This window comes from Acanthochromis polyacanthus, chromosome 15 (genome assembly GCF_021347895.1).
Source record: "Acanthochromis polyacanthus isolate Apoly-LR-REF ecotype Palm Island chromosome 15, KAUST_Apoly_ChrSc, whole genome shotgun sequence".
Taxonomy (NCBI): domain Eukaryota; kingdom Metazoa; phylum Chordata; class Actinopteri; family Pomacentridae; genus Acanthochromis; species Acanthochromis polyacanthus.
Genome location: NC_067127.1, coordinates 35,053,607 through 35,067,060, shown reverse-complemented (window position 1 = coordinate 35,067,060; position 13,454 = coordinate 35,053,607). Strand labels below are relative to the sequence as shown.

General features: G+C 39.3%; 1 long non-coding RNA gene across 1 annotated transcript; it reads right to left on the bottom strand.

Moving 5' to 3' along the window:
- Positions 1-6,543: 6,543 nt before the first annotated feature.
- LOC110967457 (uncharacterized) lies at positions 6,544-13,443 on the bottom strand. The gene is made up of 2 exons (XR_002596808.2): positions 11,324-13,443; positions 6,544-8,115 (listed from the first exon to the last, which is right to left on the bottom strand). It is a non-coding gene; the product is annotated as an uncharacterized LOC110967457 (long non-coding RNA).
- Positions 13,444-13,454: the final 11 nt, after the last annotated feature.

The window sequence follows — 13,454 nt, the reverse complement described above, 5'->3', positions numbered from 1 at the left end:
CCTCTTATATTACCAGTGATAACGAGGTTGGGGTAGTAACACAAATTTCACAATTTCTATAAAAGGTAACTTAAAAATTTGAATGGAATGACATCATAAACATGTTTGTTGAGGAATTGCTGGAAAATGAAATGAAAAAGTCATTTTTGACCCACTAATGCATCTTAGTTTGTTTTCCCCATTTCTAGATGCACTGTCGACGTTGAAGTATAATTTTAGGATTAAAATGTGTTTCTTAGTCTCTCCCTGAATTTCAAAAACTTTGAAATGTAATTATAGCACAAAGAGCTGCAGTTTGATGGTTTTGTTGCAGCCTCACAAGTGGCCACATGGTGTCGCTGTTTGCAAATAAATACAGCGATTGGTTTCTCCGCTTATTCTTGGGTAACTGGTGTCCAAAAATTCCCAGAAAGCCTCCTGCAAACTTCATGTGTCCATCTGTTATAATAAAAATAATTATGGTTAGTTTTCTGGTATCAATCAGTCAAGTGAAGTCAACTACCATTAAAGTGTTTGGGGTCGCTTAGAAATTACCTTATTTTTGAAAGAAAAGCCGATTTTTCCAATGAAGATAGCATTAAATGAATGATAAATCCAGTGTAGACATTGTTAATGTGGTAAATGACTATTGTAGCTGGAAACAGTTGATTTTTAATGGAATATCTCCATAGGGGTACAGAGGAACATTTCCAGCAACCATCACTCCTGTGTTCTAATGCTACATTGTGTTAGCTAATGGTGTTGAAAGGCTCATTGATGGTTAGAAAACCCTTGTGCAGTTATGTTAGCACATGAATAAAAGTGGGAGTTTTCATGGAAAACATGAAGTTGTCTGCCTCAAACTTCTGCACGGTAGCGTGTTTGTCTTCAGTAGGTCTTGAAGGTTGAGTGGTTCTAACTTTATCGGTCGTTAACGCCTCTTTCAGACCTCCTGATGCGCTCTCTGTTAGTCTGATGCCAGTTTCTCATGTCACTTAACAGTCATGACGGCAGTAAAACGGCGTCAAAGCGTGCAGCGGGTCTGAAAGAAGGCTGTGACAGTGATGGATGATTATGAGGTGTACATGTACAGTGTTCCTGAAGAAACGCGTTAAAAGCTGTGAAACCGAACCAAAGGCGCTTTTCAGAAGCAGCTGTAAAGAGAACACTTTGAAACCGTCCTGGCTGTTGGCCACGGTGTGCAAAATGTTTTCCAAGCAGTTTCTACGTGTTTTTGTTTATTTTTTATCACATTTCTCCTCACTTTGGGATTCTTCACCGCAAAATAAAGTCCCCTGTCAAAACAGAACCACGGCTAGACGTAGGGAGAACTTAAGGATATTGGAATTTTGTGGAACCATTTCAGGTTCTACCTCATGAAGCTCATCCAGAGAATGTCAAGAGTGTGTGAAGCAGTAATCAATGCAAATGGTGGCTGCTTTGAAGAACCTAAAATATGAAACATGCTGTGACTTCGTTCATACTTTTTGTTTACTTCATAATGCAATACGTGTTCAGGCATAATTTTGATCCCTTCAGTGTGAATCTACAATGTAAATAGTCATAAAAATAAAGATTAAATGAGAAGCTGTGTCCAAACGTTTGACTGCAAAAATAGAAATCAAAACATTATTTTCATTAAAACTTTCATGACTGATTGAGCAGGTTTGACAAGTTGTATCAAAAGCAAAAGTACTGATCGGTAGTCAGATTCCAGTAGAAGAGGTCTGGAGTTTCAAAATGTTCCAAAAACCTTCAAATGAAATCACAGATGGTCGGTCTGAAGCCTCTGATGCTTTGAGATGGAATAGGTTCTCTATGGAACCATATTTTGTATTATTACAGCCGTCTGTTTAACCATTCGTTATGTGTTTGATCACCAGTCTAATCGTATGATCATCAACAAGAGGCTCTTAAATGTTCGGATAAAGAGGCCAAGAGAAGAGCTGGTTTCTGCTGCTGTAGAGAACATATGACAAAGCTGCTCTTTGTCTGCTGGGAACTAGAAGCCGGCTGGTTACAGATACAGTAAACAGGTCAGCGTGGAGAATCAAAGATTAAACCACGACTCAGTTTCTGCCCCGGAGGCCCTCAGTGTGTTCATGTTAGTGTTTGTGTGAGAGGACATATGGAAGTGATTACAGTCACAACGCAGCTTCTTTTTCCCGTCCTGGTGGCTATTTAGGTCCAAACCGTCCACAATCCGGAGGGAAAGAACAGAAATACACTGATGTGGTGAAACTAGAAGAGCTACAGATATTACTGGATGCTTCTTACTCTGTCGTTTAAAAGTTTGGGGTCTCTTAGAATGTCCTTATTTTTGAAAGAAAGCCGATTTTTTTCAATGAAGATGACATTAAATGAATGATAAATCCAGTCTAGACATTGTTAATGTGGTAAATGACTATTCTAGCTGGAAACAGCTGATTTTTAATGGAATATCTCCATAGGGGTACAGAGGAACATTTCCAGCAACCATCACTCCTGTGTTCTAATGCTACATTGTGTTAGCTAATGGTGTTGAAAGGCTCATTGATGATTAGAAAACCCTTGTGCAGTTATGTTAGCACATGGATAAAACTGCTCGTGGACAACATGAAATTATTGGCCTAGCCGCGCTAGACAACCCACGGCAACGAATTTAATTCTCTGCCAAGGTGGGTCTAGTTACCCTCCATAAGGCTGGAGGCTGGATTCTCCTAAAACTGGCCGGACCAATCACCATGAAGCGTAGAGTCAGAAGGCGGGCGTAACTAAGTGACGACAGAGGCGCGACGATTCTGACAGAAACAACCGGCGCACAATAAAGAGTTATCTTTCGACTCGGCTTTGGCCACAGCCCTTAAAGATTTGAAGCTAAAATTCAACTTGAAAGATAAACAAAGGACGGCACTGAAGTGTTTCATTGAGAAGAAAGACGTATTAGGACTTATGCCGACAGGATATGGCAAATCCTTAATATACCAGTTGGCTCCGCTGGTTGGGAAGCTAATGGGACTTAGCCACAATCCGCCGGTGCTCTACGAACTACATCAGCCTATTCGTTGCGCTGATTGGTTGTATACACACGTGGACAAAATTGTTGGTACCCCTCAGTTAAAGAAGGAAAAACCCACAATTCTCACTGAAATCACTTGAAACTCACAAAAGTAACAATAAATAAAAATTTATTGAAAATTAAATAATCAAAATCAGCCATCACTTTTGAATTGTTGATTAACATAATTATTTAAAAAAAACAAACTAATGAAATAGGGCTGGACAAAAATGATGGTACCCATAACTTAATATTTTGTTGCACAACCTTTTGAGGCAATCACTGCAATTAAACGATTTCTGTATTTGTCAATGAGCGTTCTGCAGCTGTCAACAGGTATTTTGGCCCACTCCTCATGAGCAAACAGCTCCAGTTGTCTCAGGTTTGATGGGTGTCTTCTCCAAATGGCATGTTTCAGCTCCTTCCACATATGTTCAATGGGATTCAGATCTGGGCTCATAGAAGGCCACTTTAGAATAGTCCAACGCTTTTCTCTCAGCCATTCTTGGGTGTTTTTGGCTGTGTGTTTTGGATTGTTGTCCTGTTGGAAGACCCATGACCTGCGACTGAGACCAAGCTTTCTGACACTAGGCAGCACATTTCTCTCCAGAATGCCTTGATAGTCTTCAGATTTCATCGTACCTTGCACACTTTCAAGACACCCTGTGCCAGATGCAGCAAAGCAGCCCCAAAACATTACTGAGCCTCCTCCATGTTTCACCGTAGGGACAGTGTTCTTTTCTTCGTATGCTTGGTTTTTGAGTCTATGAACATAGAGTTGATGTGCCTTACCAAAAAGCTCCAGTTTGGTCTCATCTGTCCAAAGGACATTCTCCCAGAAGCTTTGTGGCTTGTCAACATGCATTTTTGCAAATTCCAGTCTGGCTTTTTTATGACTTTTTTTCAGCAGTGGTGTCCTCCTTGGTCGTCTCCCATGAAGTCCACTTTGGCTCAAACAACGACGAATGGTGCGATCTGACACTGATGTACCTTGGCCTTGGAGTTCACCTTTAATTTCTTTGGAGGTTGCTCTGGGCTCTTTGGATACAATTCGAACGATCCGTCTCTTCAATTTGTCATCAATTTTCCTCTTGCGGCCACGTCCAGGGAGGTTGGCTACTGTCCCGTGGGTCTTGAACTTCTGAATAATATGAGCCACTGTTGTCACAGGAACTTCAAGCTGTTTAGAGATGGTCTTATAGCCTTTACCTTTAAGATGTTTGTCTATAATTTTTTTTCGGATGTCCTGGGACAATTCTCTCCTTCGCTTTCTGTTGTCCATGTTCAGTGTGGTACACACCTTTTCACCAAACAGCAGGGTGACTACTTGTCTCCCTTTAAATAGGCAGACTGACTGATTATGAGTTTGGAAACACCTGTGATGTCAATTAAATGACACACCTGAGTTAATCATGTCACTCTGGTCAAATAGTTTTCAATCTTTTATAGAGGTACCATCATTTTTGTCCAGGCCTGTTTCATTAGTTTGTTTTTTTAAATAATTATGTTAATCAACAATTCAAAAGTAATGGCTGTTTATGATTATTTAATTTTCAATAAATTTTTATTTATTGTTACTTTTGTGAGTTTCAAGTGATTTCAGTGAGAATTGTGGGTTTTTCCTTCTTTAACTGAGGGGTACCAACAATTTTGTCCACGTGTGTACCTACCCAATTGCTGCAGAGTGATTTGATAGACAACCTTTTAGCCCGCCTCCCTCCCTGTCGAGCGGCCCTAGACCCTTGTGCCGTCAGAACATGGGTCTAGCGCGGCTAGGCTATGAAATTATCTGAGTGAAGCCAAACTTTTGAGCGGTAGTGTAGATATTTCAAACATGCTGCTCTCATTCATGCATTTACTGTTTGTCTTTGCTGTCTTTAAACTAGCAAATATCTTCAAAATCACTCGGAAAGTAAAGACAAATTTATGTGACTTTGCTTTCACAAACAAGCTCACGTACTTCTGCATTCACTGCATCACTGCATGTGAAATTGCTGACATGGTATTGGTCTGTAGAAAACTGTGATGGACATTTATCATGTATTTTAAAACAAATAGTCAAAATAGTCATATTTGTATCCATATTTGATAAATGTAGAAGAAATCACAGGTACAAGAGTTAGGACACACATAAACTGCCCCTTAATTTATCTTCTTACGCTTTTGACCAAAACTTCCATTTTTGGCATGCTGGTATACAGGCTATGTAGAATGCACCTATTAGCATTTTTTTTGATAACTTCATTCTATGCTGAGTTATATACGAAAATCTTTGTAGCAATTGTTTCGTTTCATTACCATTGTAACCACAGTGAAATATGACAAAATGGCTAATAGGTGCATTCTACATAGCCTATACCACCAGCATGCCAAAAATGGGACGTTTTGGTCAAAAGCGTAAGAAGATAAATTAAGGGGCAGTTTATGTGCGTCCAAAAATCAAGTTTTGAGAAATCAACACTTAATTTCAATCCAGTTGTTCAAAATGAAAAAAATTGGTTTCACAGTAAAGTTGGTGTTTAGAGGTCTCTAAAAATGGACAGGTTGCATACCTTATCTTAAAAAGTGTGTGCAATATGAAACTTTCAACATTGGTCATTTTTAGCACTCGGCCGGGTGAAGCTCGCCCTTAAAACACACGTGGACTGGATGGTCAAACCCCCACGACCCACTCAGCCAGAAAGAGCTGGTCCACTGTTCCACAGTCAGGACAGATTCTACATTAAACCTCCTGAATCTGAGGTCAATCATTCAGTTCGATCCTCCCACCACCACCCTTCCCTAGAGGCTGAGCAGTCTGAAACCATGATAACTGGAGCACACCCTTTAATACCCCTTTTTGAAAACAGGAACCACCTCCTGGGTCTTTTTCCTGAGGACCACCTCTTTTCAGACATCCTGGTGAACTTCTACCTCACCAACTGTGTTACAGTCTGGTCCAGGAGGCGCTGCAGAAGGTGGTTAAAAACACATCGCTGGAGCCTCATTTCCTGCTATTGAGGGAATCTACAGGAAGTGTTGTCTCAGGAGAGCAAAAAACACCAGAAAAGACTCCTGCCGCCCAGCACACAAACTGTTTTAGGAGCCTCTGGACTAAAACCTCCAGGTTCAGGAACAGTTTCTGTCTCCACACTGACATGTGCAATGACGGTAAAGTTGAATGTAAATATAAATCTGACACTCTACAGGCCCCTTCCACAACCTCCACACAAAATTAAAGAGATGTTTCAGTCAAGACAGTTCAGCAGTACCATCATGTGCTGATTCTTGGTTTTATTTTAAAGCTCCACTCCACTTGTTGCTTTCAGAAAATGTAGTTTGTCTGGATCCTCCCTACCTACTGCTGGATCAGTGAAGGAGTTTTACTACTGAAAAACTATTTGATTCAACAGCGCTGTTATCACCACACTACTTAGAAATGCAGTTCAACTAGAAAAGCTGCTACTTGTAGTCACTGGCAGTCGCTATTTTAGAGGAACTGTTTAAAAAACAAACTGCAAGGAGCACATGTAAAGATTCAAAACATGTAGCACACTTATTAAGTTTATTTTTTAAAAGAAATTATTGAACAAATATGAAACTATATCGTCAGAAAACCACTAAGTCTTTTTTTCTTGGATTTAGGTGAGCTCTTAATGTCAGTGTTACTTTTTTCATTATTATTGTTCTTTAAGTGTTTACTTTTCTTCTGCACCAAAGGTGTCAGCATCACCTGCACAATGTTCAAAAAACATGACATACCACAAAAACTACAAACAAACTTTTGACCGAAAGGCGCAGAATAACGATGAAGACATGAAATAACCTGAAATAAACTCTAAATGACCCTAAAAAGACCATGGACAGATTTAAAATGATTACTGAGACCACAAAGAAACTGAAAATGCCCCCAAATGAGATGCAAAATAACCCAGACAACAATAAAAGGACCCCAAACAAGCTTCAAATGACCAGAGGAAGATGTAGAATGATGTATGATGACACAGAGACGAGAAGCATCGACAAATAAGCCCAAAATGACGTCATAACATGTCATCATATCCACAAAACAGCTGTTTTTCTCCCATTTAAAACGAATTTCAGCATTAGTAGCATTTGTTTTTTTCACTTCTTATTTGTTGACCTAATTCAGCTCCATCTGTGCTTTGGGAAAAATATCAGGGAGCTGAACTGGAGGCCACGGCAGAATGTTCAATGACTTGTTATGTTATGGTTCCTCACGGCATTACAGCACGTCAATAAATACTGCAGGCTGCTGTTGATCTTTCATGGAGAGAGTAAACACGATAGCACGACGCTTTGACGTCACCGCGGAGGCTCTCGGTCCACACGCCTGGACGTGAAATCATCGCTTTGACGTCGGACGGACTCCACAGAGGAGACGATGTTTTCTGAAACAGGCAGCAGCCGTATCAGTGGGAGCATCTACAGACTGTAAGCCTGCAGCTCGGCCACCGTCCGAGGCCATGTGGGCTGCAGTTAGCAGGTTTCTGCAGGCAAAGACTCACAGCCGAACTTCAGACACATAGATGAGTTGTTGCAGTACAGATTGAGAAAAGACCATGGAAACCCCTAAAGAAGGCACTTTGTAGAAGTCTTTTTGCATTTTTGTCCATTTAGCTTTCATTTCTAACAGATAAATATGTATTTTTTGAAAGATTTGTGCACATGGCCCAACAAGTCGACTTGTTTCTGGGCTAAATATTCCTCCTTCATTATCTTCTAAAGGGATGTGTGCTGTCAGTGGCTGCATGTGAAGCTTCCCAATGGGATCCTTTGGCCTCCAGATTCAGTTTCCTGTCTATACCCTCCGGACCAAAGTCTGTCACAAAACACATTTGGATTCACTCAAGCTGAAGTGTCTGAGGAACAATGGCGTGCAAACCTCAAATTAGCTTAGATTCCTCATCAGCAACGTGGTTACCAGGAGAAACAAAAGTATTCAATGGTGACTGAGGATCTAAGTGTTCTCTTTAAAATGTAAAAGTCACAAATGTTGCAAAAAAGGATCCTCAAATTTTGAATTTACTGCAGTCTATAAACAAAAAGCAGCAAATCTCCAGCGGGGTTGTTCAGTAAACCCACGGTGTCGGCTTCACCTGCAAAATGTTACAGAAAGAGGAACATTTCATAATGCAAAAGCCACAAATTTAACCAGAAAAAGATGCAAAATGATGAAAATAAATAACAACATTAAGCTCAAAACTACCACAAGAAGATGCAAAAAGACTACAGTGAGATTTAAAATGGCTAAATAGTTTGTTTGTGGTTAAATAAACTCAGAATGACCAGACAAAGCTGCAAAATGACCATAAACAGATGAAAAGCAACCACAGAGAGCTAAAAACGAATACAAAGAAACTAAAAAAAGTAGAAAAACTACACAAAAAAATCACAAGAGACTCAAAATGACCACGGAAAGATACAGAATGGCACAAAAATATCCAAAGCAATCACAATGAGATACAAAAAAATACAAAAAAAAATCCATAAGGACAGCGATGAGATACAGACAACTCTAAATAAGTGAAAAAGGATCACAGTGAGAAACAAAAAAACCCCACAAGAAACCTTAAAATAGCCATACGAAGATAGAAAATGACTGTGATGAGACACAAAACAACAACGAGGTGCAAAAAAACACAAAAAGGTGTAAAATTGCATAAATATGCAAAGTGACCACAAAAAAACTCAAAACAACAACAAAAATACACAAAATCATCACAAAAAACATAGATGCTACAGTAAGAACATGTATTTTTGAGTGGAATGGGCCTTTAAAACAGGTGGTGGTTCATTTATGTTTGACGCTCCAGTGTTTTGGTGTTAAGAAACACTGAATAAATGATTACAAAACGTTCTACGTGGGAAGAAACGGTTCAGGAACTTCACAGCTTCCTGTATTTAGAAAACAGGTTTAATTTATCATTGAATTGGAGCAGTAGTGGACACTCAGTAACAAATTCTGGCAATAAGAAGAATGTAAATTTGGAGGATATCCAGTTGATTAGTCTAATTTTAGGTACATCATGCGCTCTATCACGTACATTAAAAGTACATTCGAAAAGGATCTTTGACAGATTAATGATCACAGACGACCTTCATGACCGCAAACCTCTAAAGAGCCCGCTGTGTACACACAACAACATGTACCGCCTCTGCTGTTTACTGCTGTGTTCTAAATATACAAAGCAGAGTGTGTGCAGTTCGGCCTGTCGCAGAATAATAATCCAGGCTGTTTGTTGTGTTTGGAGGGCGAGCGGGGCTTCCACGGTTTGGCTCGCCATCAGGACTAAAAGTGTCCCACATCTGAATCACGCTGCCTATTTTCAGCCGGCCTTCGCTTCCTGCTAACAAACCCAACACGTCGCTTCAGGAGGGCTGTGACGTCACGCGCTGACCACACGCACGCCCGGGAGTATTTTTGGTGTTCGGTGGAGGCCGCTGTGTCACATTGTGAGTGGGTGGGTGTCAAACGGATTTCTACAAGGAACCGAAGGGAAGTGAGGAGGTGAGCTGCGTGGGAGACGGTGACATCTCCACGGATGTCTTCAGCATCACTCACTCAGTCCTCAGTGCACTTCAGATTATTACAGCATGAGTGGATCAGTGGGTAGGAGGAAGCATCACAATCTGGATTCAAATCCTGTTCACATTATACAAAGTCGTCGCTGGTTTGATCGCAGGTGGACAGTAGAACGCCCACGGTGGGAATCCCAAATGTCTGCTGGACATGTCCTCCACACAAAACTTTTAGTCCAGCACCATCAGAGACATCCAAAAAAGAAGCATAATGATCACTGAAGTATGCAGAAAGTTGACTAAGGAACTCAAAATGACCACAAAAAATGTACAGAATGACCACAATGGGACACAAACAACCACCATAAACATCCAAAATGACCACAATTAGAAGCAAACAACCACAAGAAGATGTAGAATGACCCAAAGGACCTCAAAAACATGCAAAAGAACCACAAATTCCAATAAAGCAACCATAAAGCAACTCAGTATGGCAATAAAAGATGCAAAATGACCACAAAGAGGCACAAACAACCATGAAAAGATCCAAAATGATCACATTGAGTTGCAAACAGCCACAAAACAATGCAAAATGACCACAAAAAGATGAACTCAGTGTGACCAAAATAACCTTACTAAGATTCATAATGGCCACAAAGAGATTTAAAAAGGCCACAAACTGTTGCAAACAATCAATTTTTTTTTAAATCCATAAAAAGGCTGCACAAATATTTAAAATTACCACAATGAGATGTAGACAGCCACAAAAACTTGAAAATTGCCACAAAAAGATGCACAATGGTGAAAAGAAAGATGCAAAATGGACACAATTTGACACAAAGGATCATAAAACATGCAAAATCACTACAATCAGACAGAAACAACTATAAAAAGATGCAAAATGGCTACAAAGAGATCTAAAAGAAAAACAAATTGTTGCAAACAACCACCAGACTCAGAAACTACCTTAAAACATCTAAAAATAGAATTTATAATGACCACAAAAAGATGCGAAAACACAACAAATAGGTATAAAAAGACCGCAGGTAGATGATAACGACTACAAAAAGATGTAAAATGACCCCAGTTTGACATAGACGACTGCAGAAAGATGCAAAATTACCAAAACAGATGCGAAAACACAACACATAGGTGTAAGAAGGCCACAGTTAGATGCTACCAACGACAAAAAGATGCAAAATGAACACAATGAGATGCAGACAACTCTAGAATACTGCAAAACAACCACAAAGACACTCAGAATGACCACAAAAAAAGGCAAAAACACAACAAATCGGTGCAAGAAGACCACAGTTAGATGCTACCAAGTACCAAGAGATGCAAAATGACCACAATGAGATGCAGACAATTTTAGAAAGGTGCAAACTAACCACAAACAACTACAAACAACTACAAACAACTACAAAGAAACTACATTGAATCTAAACTTTCAGGTCATCATTCCTCTCCCACTTCCTGTTTCTCTGCTTTGATCTGAGCAGCAAACACAAATAGACATTTAACAGGCCGTCAGATTTCTACCAAACTGTCTTTATCAGGCTGAATTTCCATAAAGTAGGTTGTCAGCGCTGTCTTTTCTGAGTGTGTGTGTGGGTGGGAGTTTCCCAGTAGAAAGACGTCCAAATTAACTGCCTACGTCTTTATCATGAAATGCCAAATGTGGACGACACAACAAGTGAGTCATGCTCACATAACTGAATCATTGTTAGTCTTGCAGGGATTAAAGTGTGTTTCCTACCCACAAGGACACAATATTTTTATTACTGTTTCACTTCGTTGATCCTCCAGCCGGATCACAGCGATGGAAACACTCCCACAGGACCTTCTGACCCCAAACAGCTGAGGAGGTTCATCCAAAATGTGCTGAATGAAGATGACATCCATTTCCGTGGAGGGTTATTTTAGGCATCCACTGACAGGCTGGTTGTTCTGGTAATTTCTCTCCAAAAAAGGCATACATAAGAACACAGTTACAAGATCAGTGAGGTAATTAGTTAATATCAGCAGCAGATTACTTATGTAACACAGCTTACTGTTAGTAGTAGAAGCTCAATATTCCAACTATCAATCCAGCACTTTTACTTTTTTCAGCTGTCTATCCATTTGCTATTAGGTAACTCTTTACCCATTACTTTAAGCGGTCTGTTTCAGCAGTTTATTATTATCATGACTAACTTTATGTCTACTGGGGGTAACAGCCTGCAATTAGCCTCACGTAGCTTTTTCCTCCTGTTTTGCTAGGTATTTATTACATTTTTAAAGGTCCATTCACTACAGCAAATAACAGCCACCTCCTCGCAACAAACTTTCCAACATAAGTTTTGCACAGGATTTATATCGCACAGTAAGACAGTCCTGCTAGTATTTTTTGGTGAATTACCCATTTTAAATACAACTCTGGTGCAAATGTTCCACTGAAACAATTCACAAGTCATCATTTTTAAGGAACACTGAGGCTTCGTCCTTTGCTTAGCTTTTAGCTAACTGTTTATTCATTAGCGTAAAACGGGGCTATAAGGGACAGCGGGGTAATAAGGGACATTTTTCCGGAAAATGTTTTAAATGTAATTCTGCGGTTTTTATGTTGAGCGGGATGAGGTTTTGTGTTGTTTTTAAAAAACAACACAAAACCACCAAATCCCAGGCCCAGGCCGGGATTTGAACCGGGGATCTTCTTGCTGCAAGGGGAAAGTGCTAACCACTATGGCACTGTGCAGCCAGCTTCAACTTTTTATTGTTGAATTTTCCTAACTTTTTATCCTTATTGTGATTTAACTATTTACTCTTCATTTTTAGCTAACAGGTACTATATTCTATCACTGATAGCTACATGTATGACTATTTCTAGCTGAATGTTTATCCATCACTCTTTGCTGACTGCTGTTTCAGCTGTTTTTAGGTAACTGTTTAGTCATTACTGTTAGCTAAGTGATTGAATTATTTACTCACAGATTTAACTAGCTGGTACTATATACTATTACTGTTAGCTAGTTGTATTTTTTAACTACCTATTTATCTGGCTAACCGCCAACTGCTTCAACATTTTTTGGAAACTGTTTATCCATTGCTGTTACTAACATATCAACTGTCAATTCTTTAATTTTACCAAAAAAATTTGTCCATTATTTTCAGCTAATATTTTTAATTGTTGCTTTTGTTTAGCTGTTTATCCATTCTTCAGAAAACTACAGTGAAACTGACCTGCAAAACCTCCATTATGGAGGTCACATTTAAATAGGAGGTCATGACTGTTAGCTAGCTGCTGCTCGTGTTTGTCCATTATGTCTGGTTCATGACATTTACACTTCAGATAGAAAAATCAATGCTGTTCAACTCATGAATTGGTGTGCAAAATCTTAAGTTATTGCTCACTAGTTTAAAATTTGAATGTTATCTGGGGAATAAAGAAAGAGTAAACAGTGTTATCTTGGACATAAACTAAATTGAATAGTGCACTTCAACGAAACAAGACTTTAAGATTATATGTCACGAACAAAATATAAACTCAGCATATAGCATTTTATTGAATTCGATCCATTCAATAACATAGGGAAGTATTTGTTGTTCCAACTGCTGCTAGGAGTTCCCTTAATTTACAATGCACATGTTGCCTGTTTGTATTCTAGTAATGACCTAGGACAAAGATCATTGAAAGTTAAATATTCTGTGGCATTCTGGGTATTGTAGTGCAGCTTCTGTCCTTTAGCTGGATTTTAAATCATCCATCAATTCACAGTGACTGAATTGTTCTTATGCAAATTAATAGGGCAATAATAGCATTACTGTTTTGGTAATATTTGAATAAAATATTATTTTTGGCAAGGGAGCTCGGTAGTGATGACCTGGGTGACTACATCTCCCATAATGCTCTAGGTGTAAACTGAAGTGGTGTGTG